The sequence below is a fragment of the Lolium rigidum genome, chromosome 2, assembly GCF_022539505.1.
Source record: "Lolium rigidum isolate FL_2022 chromosome 2, APGP_CSIRO_Lrig_0.1, whole genome shotgun sequence".
Taxonomy (NCBI): Eukaryota; Viridiplantae; Streptophyta; class Magnoliopsida; order Poales; family Poaceae; genus Lolium; species Lolium rigidum.
The window spans coordinates 284,227,653-284,237,868 of record NC_061509.1 but is presented as its reverse complement, the minus strand read 5'-3'; the positions used below and the strand labels follow the sequence as shown (position 1 = coordinate 284,237,868).

Here is a 10,216-nt window from a genome sequence, read left to right as displayed (position 1 = left end):
TTAGCATGGGCATCCCTTATCCTGTGAATCGCGGCAGACACATCTCTCATTGCATGATAGCACCACCTTCGTGACGGAGAATATGGCACCACTTACATGTCCCATTGCGCTGCTTCCGCCCCGCGAACTGCTCCCCATGGCTTCTTCAATGGACAGCAGGGCCGGGTCAATGATCTGCATCAGCATCCCACGAAATGCATTCTTCTCCACATGCTTCTGCAAGGTCAGCCCGTCTCTGAACATGTCGTGAGTAGGCGCCATCCTTGTGAACAGCTCGAGGATGATGACTCCGGAGCTGTATACATCTCCACATGAAGTAACCTGACCACCTTGGCCATATTTTGCATTTCAAAGAGAGAAAACGTGTGAGTTAGCACGCGGAAATAATTGTTGTGGAGTATGTAATGTTATAGAATAATCAAGCTACTTACCTGGAGCGATGTACCCGATTGTTCCTCTGATTCCAACCGAGCTCTTTGAGTTCATCGGTTGCTCCGCGGCTGGTTCACGAACAATCTTTGCGAGGCCGAAGTCCCCAACGTGAGCAACAAAATCCTCGTCGAGAAGAATGTTGCTTGGCTTCAGGTCACAGTGAATCACAGGTGGTTCACATCTGCTGTGCAAATAATATACTGCATCAGCGACATCGACCGCTGTGTTTAGTCTCTGCATCAGTGGCATGCCTCCTTGCAGCAGATGCGTCGCATGCACGTCCATGTGTGACCACCTGTCCAGGCTCCCATTAGGCATGAATTGCAACACGATGGATTTCAAGTCGTCTTGGTTCGAGTCAGAGCTTGAACAACAAGTTATGAGACTAACCAGATTCCGATGGCGGATCTTACTAAGTGCCTCACACTCCACTATGAAGCTTTTAGAAGAGCCAGCCTGTTGAAGATCGAAGACCTTTACAGCTACTGGAGCAATCTTTTCTTTTAGCAGCAAACGACACTTGTACACTGACCCGTACCTTCTTCCTGCACCAATTAGATTGTCCAATGCAAAGCCACTTGTTCCCTGGACCAATTCAGCATACGTAATTCTAGGATAATGGACATCCATCAACCGAAATCCATCTACCACTTGTTGACTGGTGGTAAATCGAGTTTTTGATTTCCTTCTCATCGTGAAGAACAGCAGCATCAAAATCATGCACAGAATTATGCCAGCAATGATCAGAGTAATTACTTTAGTAATGAAATGGCGTTTCCTCAAGCCGTGTCCCATGGATTCCGCCGGGCATGGGGGCAAATGTAACTCCGAGATACCACCAGAAAGGCCCAAATTACCACCAAACAAAAATCCAGAGGCATTACTGAACACACCCCGTGAAGGAGCTTTGCCATCAAGATGGTTGAATGACAGGTCTAACCGGTATAAGGATGCCATGTTTTCCAAGCTTTCTGGGATATGACCAAAAAGGTTGTTGCGTCCGAGATCTAACTCTTCAATGCCATTCATTAGCACCAACTCTTGAGGAACCACACAAGAGAGTCTGTTTCGTGTAAGATTTAGGAACATCAGGCCTCGCATTCTCCTGATAGGTGATGGAATGCTACTATTAAAGGAGTTATGATCCAACCAGAGTTCTGTCAAGCTCTGGCAGTTCCCGAGTTCATTGGGTAGGGGCCCTGATAAGTTGTTCCTTGATACATATAGGTACGCAAGGTTTTTAAGGCCCCCAACTTCTGGTGGGAGAGGACCAACAAAGTAATTGTCAGAAAAATGTAGCAAGCTCGACAGGGATGACAAGTTAAATATCTCCTTAGACAATGGACCTGTGAACCTATTGTTTGAAAAGTCTACTGCAGTTATCTCCTCAAGGCTCCCTAGGCCTGTTGGAAGAGGCCCCTCAAAGTTGTTGTCCATTACGGAAAGAATTTCTAGCCTTGTCAAATTCCCGAGCAAGGCTGGCAATGACCCTGACAATTGATTATTATAGACGTACAAACCTTGTAGCAAATTTAGCCTCCCGATGCTGCCGGGCAAGGCACCAGTAAACTGATTATTGCATAGGCCCAGTTTCCTTACCCTGACGAGATTGCTTATGCCAAATGGTATATTTCCAGATATCTGATTGAATGAAACATCTAGTTCTTCGAGTTGAGCTGACAGGTTGGCAACAGAGCTTGGCAGCGCACCACTTAAATTGTTGGCAACAGAACGTCACCCTCCCAGTCCTGAGCAGTAGCAGTTAGCTGATTCCATTCTAGATTGAGGTAATCCAGGCAGAGCATTCCAATCGATCTAGGCAATTTACCGGCGAAGCTGTTGGATGCCATGTCTAGGCCATACATCTGAGGTTGTGTTTGTTTGGGTTGGAGCTTCACGGCTGCAGCTGCCACAGCTGCAACTGCCATAATCAGCGGTAGCTGCTAGCTGGAGCTGGAAGGTTGGAGTTGTCTGTTGTCTGTTTCCTGCACATAAAATATGTTGAAATGTCCTGAATACCCTTGTAGTTCTGTTGATCGAATTTAAGTTCCAACTTTCATGTTATAACCTAAAACGATGCGTTTGAGAGATTTTTTGCCGAGATTGAGCAATTTTTCACTAGATTTAAGTGGAATTACATTTCTTTGGTAATATAGGTAGTGCATAGATACATTTCTCGCATGGCAACAAATTTAAACACATCATAACATATCGGGTACTACTATTAATAATATATATTATCAACCCATCGTTTGGTTGCAAAATATAAAGTTCTCATGTCAATATATCGGTTCCACCTGTTACCTCCTACTCTCAAGCGGCCATCAAAGCATCAGCAATGCTATTACGAGTTGCGTCCATGGTACCATTGGCACCCGCCACAAAGTTCGCACCACCATTGTTGACTACATGGCCTAGAGGAATGTAGTCCTCGTGAGCATCACATCTAGCGAAGTGGTAATCATACAAAGCACTATCTCGGATGAAGTTGTGCAATGCGAGACAAGCAATGATAATCATTGCTTGCTTCCTCGGTTTGTAGCCTGGCATAGCTTTCAACATGCGCCATTTTTGCTTCAAGACAGCAAAACATCGTTCTATGACATTTCTGAGTGATGAATGTAGATAATTGAACATTTCCATCCTACCAACCGCGGCTGGACCATCCCGAAACTCCGGTAGATGGTACTTCGTGTTTCGAAATGGTCCTAGATAATCGGTTTCATTGGGGTATCCAAAATCAACAAGATAGTATTTACCTACATAAGACATGTGTATGTCAAACATAACAAGTTATACATTTTCAAATTGAGTTGCGCTAATGTGTAAAGAAGTATACCTGTTGGTGGATGAGGAAATGTGTTCTTATACTTGTCCAGTGTATCCCTGAATATCCTTGTGTCATGTGCCGAGCCTGGCCATCCACTACAGAGATGAATCTCATGTCAAAGTCACATACTGCCATCACATTGTGTGTCGCAAAACCGTATCGACCAACATGGTTAATCATGTCCTTGGCAGGAACAATAACAGGTATGTGTGTCCCATCAATAGCACCAATGGCGTTGTTGAAGTGAGGATAGAACCTAGACGAATAAAAGCAATACGGGATGGGAAGGAGAAGACTTACCTTGAACTGGACTGGGTCGCGTCTGGTGGTGGAGCAGGAGGTACTGGGCGTTCGCCGGCTCGGGAGTTCGACGGCGAACAGTTCCCCGGCGACGCTCGCGGGTGGCCGGCCGGTTGGGAGCCGGGAGCTCGAGTCGGGGCAGGGTTCAACGAATCGGCGCCGGGAGTGAGGTCTTCACGGCCGCGGGATCTCGTTACGCCTACTGGAGGAGGGCGGCGCCACCGGTCGCCGGAGATCGAGCGGCGGCGGCCCGGAGGTAGATGGCGGCTGGGTACGAACCCTAACTGAGAAAATGGCTGTGTTTGTGGCTGGCGAGCACGGTAGTCTGAGTACAAAAAGAAACGAACCGTTCAGTGGCATTTGGTGCGTATTATGGGATTTGGTGGGAGGGTATATCTGTAAAAGTGAGTTTGGAGCCGGCCGCGGCTGGGAGAAGCACCAAAATCGCAGCTTCCGCATCGTAGTGCAAATACGTGGAGCGCTCCAACCCATCGACTGCTTGGAGTTGGCCCAAAAAATGTTGTTTGTTTGGGCTCCGGCTTCCACAGCCTGGAAGCTGTTGGAGCTGCTGGGAGGAGCCCAAACAAACGGACCCTGAGTCGCATTGACAAGAGAATCTGGAAGGCTTCCTGTAAGGTGGTTCTTTCCTATAAATAGGTAACTGAGATTTGGGAGGCGATCGCCCAAGTTTGAGGGAAGTTCACCATGCAACTCATTAAATGCCACACCTAAGACGATTAGAGAGGAAAGGTTAAAGAAAGTTGCAGGGATGATGCCTGAGAGATGATTTTCACCCAGTTGAATTGTAATCCTACCAAATCCGTCAGGGATGGCACCTCGGAGTTGGTTTGAGAAGAAATCAATAGTTTGCGGTGCTGAGAGGTTGGTAAGTGATGGCGGGATGGTTCCGGACTTCCGGTGAAGTTGTTGTTCCATAGGTTTATGACCTTGAGACTTGGCAATCCTCCGAGCCAAGGGGGAATTCCTCCAGTGAACTGGTTTGAGCTAAGGTAGATGTTTTCAAGATTGGTGCAATTCTTCAGCTCAGTGTCTATATTACCATGAAGTGAGTTGTTGGACAAGTCAAGATACTGTAAACGAGATAGACGACCAATTGATGGAGGTATTTCACCATGCAAATTGTTCAGGCTGAGGTATAGAGTTTTCTGGAATCTGAGGTTCCCAATGGAAGGCGTGATTGTGGCACCAAGGCCCTCCGAAGTGAGGTTAAGCACTGTGACCCTGTGCTTATGCTTAATGCTGCAACCCACTCCTGGCCACTGGCAGAATTGAGTACTTGTGTTCCATGCATCTAGGACACCACCACGTTGGTTGCTTATGGTTGCCTTGAATGCTAGCAGCGCATTCACATCAGTCAGATAGTCGAATGTTCTTGCTGATGTCGACTGGAGTACATATGGCAAAACTAGCAACAGAAGAACAGGGAACATCGATGCCACTGGGAAGCAGAGAAAAAACATTCCATATGTTACTCGAAAGCAATGTACATATTGTATGCTTATTAATCTGCCAAAGCTTAACTAGTTTACTGAGGAGAAGATGACCGAATTGGAACAATATCTACTCCGAACTGCAAATGAAAGGCTTTGATCCTAAATGGTGTACCTGGATACAAAAATTTATAGAGAAGGGTAGTGTGGGGATCCGGGTAAATTTTTTCGATAAAGGGAATATATTAATATCAAGAAGATACCAATTACACCCAGCCTCTGCAACAACGCACCACCCTAATGGCACTACGGATGCACACAGCCAAAAACAAGAAAAGAAAACTAAGAAATAAAAGTCCCGCTACGAGTATCTCGGGCCTAACAACAGCAATACATCCACCGCCAAGACAACACCTGAATTACGGACTAGTCCCCGCTCTCAAAACAAATGCCTCCACCAAGGACATTGCCGGGCACAACCAATTAAGGCCAGACCTTGGGTTTTCACCCCGAAAGGTAGGACTCTGCACTTCACCTGTGTTGTCGCCCCCACTTTCATACCGCTGCTGTGAAGCCCGAAACACCAAGCAAGTCCCTCAACATCGCAAAGACTTGAACCTCCCTTAGCTAGTCCTCCCCTCTGGCCTTCATGAAATTCTCTTCTTCCGACTTTCATCATGGATCCATAGTCACTTGATGTCAATCAAAGAAAAAGAGCTTCGCGCCACTCCCTCCAGAACTAATCGTAGTGTGGGGATCCGGGTAAATAATGACATAAGTCAATATTTCCAAACTAAAAAAGGATTGCGTCAAGGGGATCCGATGTCACCAATTTTATTTAACATCGTAGCGGATATGCTTGCTATTCTGATTGCGAGGGCAAAAGAAGATGGCCAAGTGGAGGGTCTTATTCCACATTTGGTTGACGGGGGCTTGTCTATTCTTCAATATGCTGACGATACCATTTTATTTATGCAACATGATCTTGAAAAGGCACTTAACATTAAGTTAGTGTTATGTATCTTTGAACAGGCCTAAAGATAAACTTCCATAAAAATGAACTTTTTGCTTTGGGAAGGCCAAACAGAGGGAGGATGATTATAAATCTCTTTTTGGTTGTGACATAGGTTCACTTCCTTTTAGATATCTAGGGATTCCTATCCATTTCCACAAATTGAGAAACGGAGAACGAAAACCGGTGGAGGATAGGTTTGAGACAAAATTAAGTACTTGGATTGGGAAACTTTTATATATGGCGATAGGTTGGTTCTGATTAACTCGGTTTTAACTAGTCTATCAATGTTTATACTTTCTTTTCTCGAGATTCCGAAAGGAGTTCGAAAGAGCCTAGACTTTTATAGGTCCCGGTTCTTTTGGCAAAGTGATGGTCACAAGAAAAAATACAGGCTAACGAAATGGAATATTATATGTAGACCCAGGGACCAGGGCGGTTTGGGAGTAGAGGTTCTAGATTTAGAAAAATAAGATTTTGCTCAGCAAGTGGCTTTACAAACTTTTTAATGAGGAGAGAATTTGGCAAGAGCTGCTCACTAAGAAATAACTGCATTCTAAAACTTTGTCACAAGTTTCAGAAAAACCAAGTGACTCTCCTTTTTGGAAGGGCTTAATGAAAGTGAAGGAGGAGTTTTTATCTTGGGGTTCTTTTGTGGTTGGTAATGGGATGAATACCAGATTCTGGGAGGACATTTGGTTAGGTCATAAATCTTTGGCGGAAGAATACCTGTCACTTTATAATATTGTAAATCATAAAAATGTTACGGTTGAAAATGTGCTTGCGATGAATCCTCTAAATATTAGTTTTAAGAGAACTTTAAATGATAGCAAACGGGAAAGATGGACACATCTCTTACACATGCTTATTATGGTACAGTTAAATGATAGTGAGGATAGATTCAAATGGGACTTAACGGCTTCTGGTGTTTTTTCGGTGAAGTCCATGTACAATGATCTTCTCTCTGGACACATGGTTTCTCTCAAGAAACATATCTGGAAGTTGAAGGTGCCACTAAAAATAAAGATTTTTATGTGGTTCCTCCACAAGAAAGTGATTCTTACGAGAGATAATTTGGTCAAACGAAATTGGAATGGTTCTACCAAATGTTGTTTTTGTGATTAAGAAGAGACAATACATCATGTTTTTATATCTTGTCCTTTTACTAAGTTGATCCAGAAGATAGTGTACTTGACTTTCAATATACCTCCTCCACTGAATATAACTAATTTGTTTGGAAAATGGCTAAATGGGGTAGACAGAAAGAGTAAAGCTCACATTAGAGTTGGAGTATGTGCCTTGCTTTGGGCAATATGGAACTCGTGCGCAATAATTGCATCTTTAACAAAAAAAACTTTCGATCATTTCTGCAGGTTATTCCTTTGGCTACCCACTAGATCCATATGTGGTTCTATCTGCGCCCAGAGGAGGAGCTCCTTGCCATGGATATGGGATGCAACCAACTGGCAATGGTAGCACAAGATTTTTACATCCGGCGCGGTTGCCGTGCTGATCGAAGGCTAACATGATGATGCAAAGGCGTTTCATGCTAGTGGTTTTTAGATTGATTATTTTTCTAGCAACTTTGGGTGATCCATGAGCTGTAGTAAGTTTCGAATTTTTATTTTGCTACTTGTTATAACTGGATTCGTTTAATAAAGAAAGCCGCATGCATCAATTGATGCAGAGGCCGGGGGTGCCCCATTTCGAAAAAACATATAAGGTCTCTGTGTTCAAACTTGTGGATTTTGTTGTTCGGACAAAATAAAACATGGTTGTGATTAGTTTGTACATTTTAACCGAATCAGGTGACTGAACATTGGCAGAACTAACATTTTAATTGCATCTTTTGAATATCGCTTTATATTCTGATCTATATTATGGCAACCTCTTGGCTGTTATCTAATACATTTCCAAATCTCCCTTTACTCTACCTTCTTCCAGTGTTCATTTTTTTCTTCAGTCTGTCTTTTTAGAGCCCCAACCTGATTTTTTTTTGGGCATTGTCATTTTTGTGAGAACTAACACTTAATTACGTCAGGTATGAGATATTTTGTTCTTATTAGAGTCCATCCTTGTATTTTCATGGGATGTTTTTTTATTTTAAAGAATAATTCTACGAGATTCAACTTCATTATACTTCGCTTGAACTTTATACTGCATGTGTAATCTTCTTTCCACTTTTACCAGATATATCAGTCCAGAACAAGAGTTTTACATAGTTACGCGTGCACCATAATATCTAAAATATTTTGGTATATCCACAGAAATATAAAAGTGCATATGGCTTCACCCAAAGGGAAACAAGTTTTGCCCGATGAATGGTCTGCCTTGTTTGCTAGATCCACCGAAATGCAGTTTAGGATGCTGGAAATAGTGGTGGCCATTGGTCTAGGAGGAAAAAGTTTTTTTTTTGCCTCGCGCATTAGTTACAATGCAGTTTACGATACCAACCTTAATACTACATAGTATCATAAAGTAGTATAGTTCCATCATCTTTAATGTTTTTTTGAATTTCAATACAAATTTGTGTACATGATGTGTTTGACATCAAGTTTTCTAGTTTTACGTGCTATGATACCATTCTCATCTCTCCTCTCATTAATTTTTGTGCCACATAATTTTTGCCAACATGACATACATGATACTCTATGATGCTTTCATTGTGTCTAGTCTTAGGCCCGCTAGAAATTCAACAGGTATTCCATGGGCATAACGAAACATGACACTAGAAATTTTCAGATGGGAGTTCTTAGCCAGGTGAAAATTAATTTTGTGCTCAGTCTCTACATCATGATTTGTGCATATAAATTGCAAGTTGGATTGCAACAGAATTTTTTCAGTTGCAAGTGAAGTTGTAACCGGGATTTTTTTAGTTGCAAGTGGATTTGCAGCTGTGAAAAAGTATCTAGGCCGTTAGATTTGCTTCGTGATTCATGCTAGTTATCAGTTACAACATGTGAACATCATCTGACCGTGAACAAAGTTAGTTCTTAGTCGAGTTAGAAATAGTTACACCCATAAGTAGCGTGTAAAAGGAGAGTTCTTCGTACATGCATTTGAGCTCACACATGTGAACATTGTAAAAGCATAAACTCCCTAAACATCATGCTCTCTGGACTTGTAGTACTACTCGCGCAGGCATTTAATTGTTTGCAATTGCCGAGGAACAGCAAGTTTTACAACATTGCCTACCATTGGCTACCTTAGTACGACATAATACTCCCTCTCTCACAGTTTATTAGGCGTGCGCGTACTCATATGTCACAAATTTGATCAAGTTAGCATTAGTTATATGTTATAAAAATTATATCATTAGAAAGTTTAGATGTTCTATTTTTTAATAATATAATTTTTGCATTATATAATTTAAATTATATAGGTTAAATTGGCGACCTAGGGATACGAGGAAGACTAGTAAACTGAGACAGAGGGAGTACCACCATGCGTTCTTTATAGGAAATGTAATCACCATCTAAAGCCCGATTATTATAGATCGAGATTTTCTTGGCATGGGGATAGTGAGAAAAATATATATCGACTGGTCAAATGGTCTGTCGTATGTCGACCTAAATTTTTTGGTGGGCTAGGGGGTTCACGACCTGGAGGTCAAGAACTTGGCCTTATTAGATAAGTGGCTTTACAAGCTACTAACTGAACATGGTGTATGGAAGACCATTGTTAGAAGAAAGTACATTGGCGAGAAAGCGCTATCCCAGATTCATTGGAAACTGGGAGACTCGCATTTCTAGGGTGACCTAATGACAACGAAGAAATTTTTCTTCAAATATAGTACTTTAAATATTAAGGATGGATCGCAGATACGGTTCTGGGAGGATTCCTGGTTAGGGAATATGCCTCTCTCCGAACAATATCCGACATTATACAACATTGTTCGTCGCAGAAGTGATACCATTGCATTAGCAATGGCAACCTCACCCCCGGTTGCGACGTTTAGACGAGATTTAATCGGCCCGCGACTTCTTGCTTGGAATACCTTACTGCTTCGTTTGGAATCCATTCAGTTGTCTGAAGGACAGGATGAATTTCGTTGGAACTTACAATCCAATAGAAAATTCTCTGTAAGTTTATTATACAATGTTATTATCCAACGAGAAATACCAGTTGATACAAACAAGAAGATTTGGAAGATGAAAATACCGCTTAAAATCAAGATTTTTGGTTGGTACT

The 10,216-nt window shown here is 42.5% G+C and overlaps 1 pseudogene; it reads right to left on the bottom strand.

Moving 5' to 3' along the window:
• Nucleotides 1-5,043, bottom strand: LOC124691069 (annotated as a pseudogene).
• Between the last annotated feature and the right edge of the window lie 5,173 nt (nucleotides 5,044-10,216).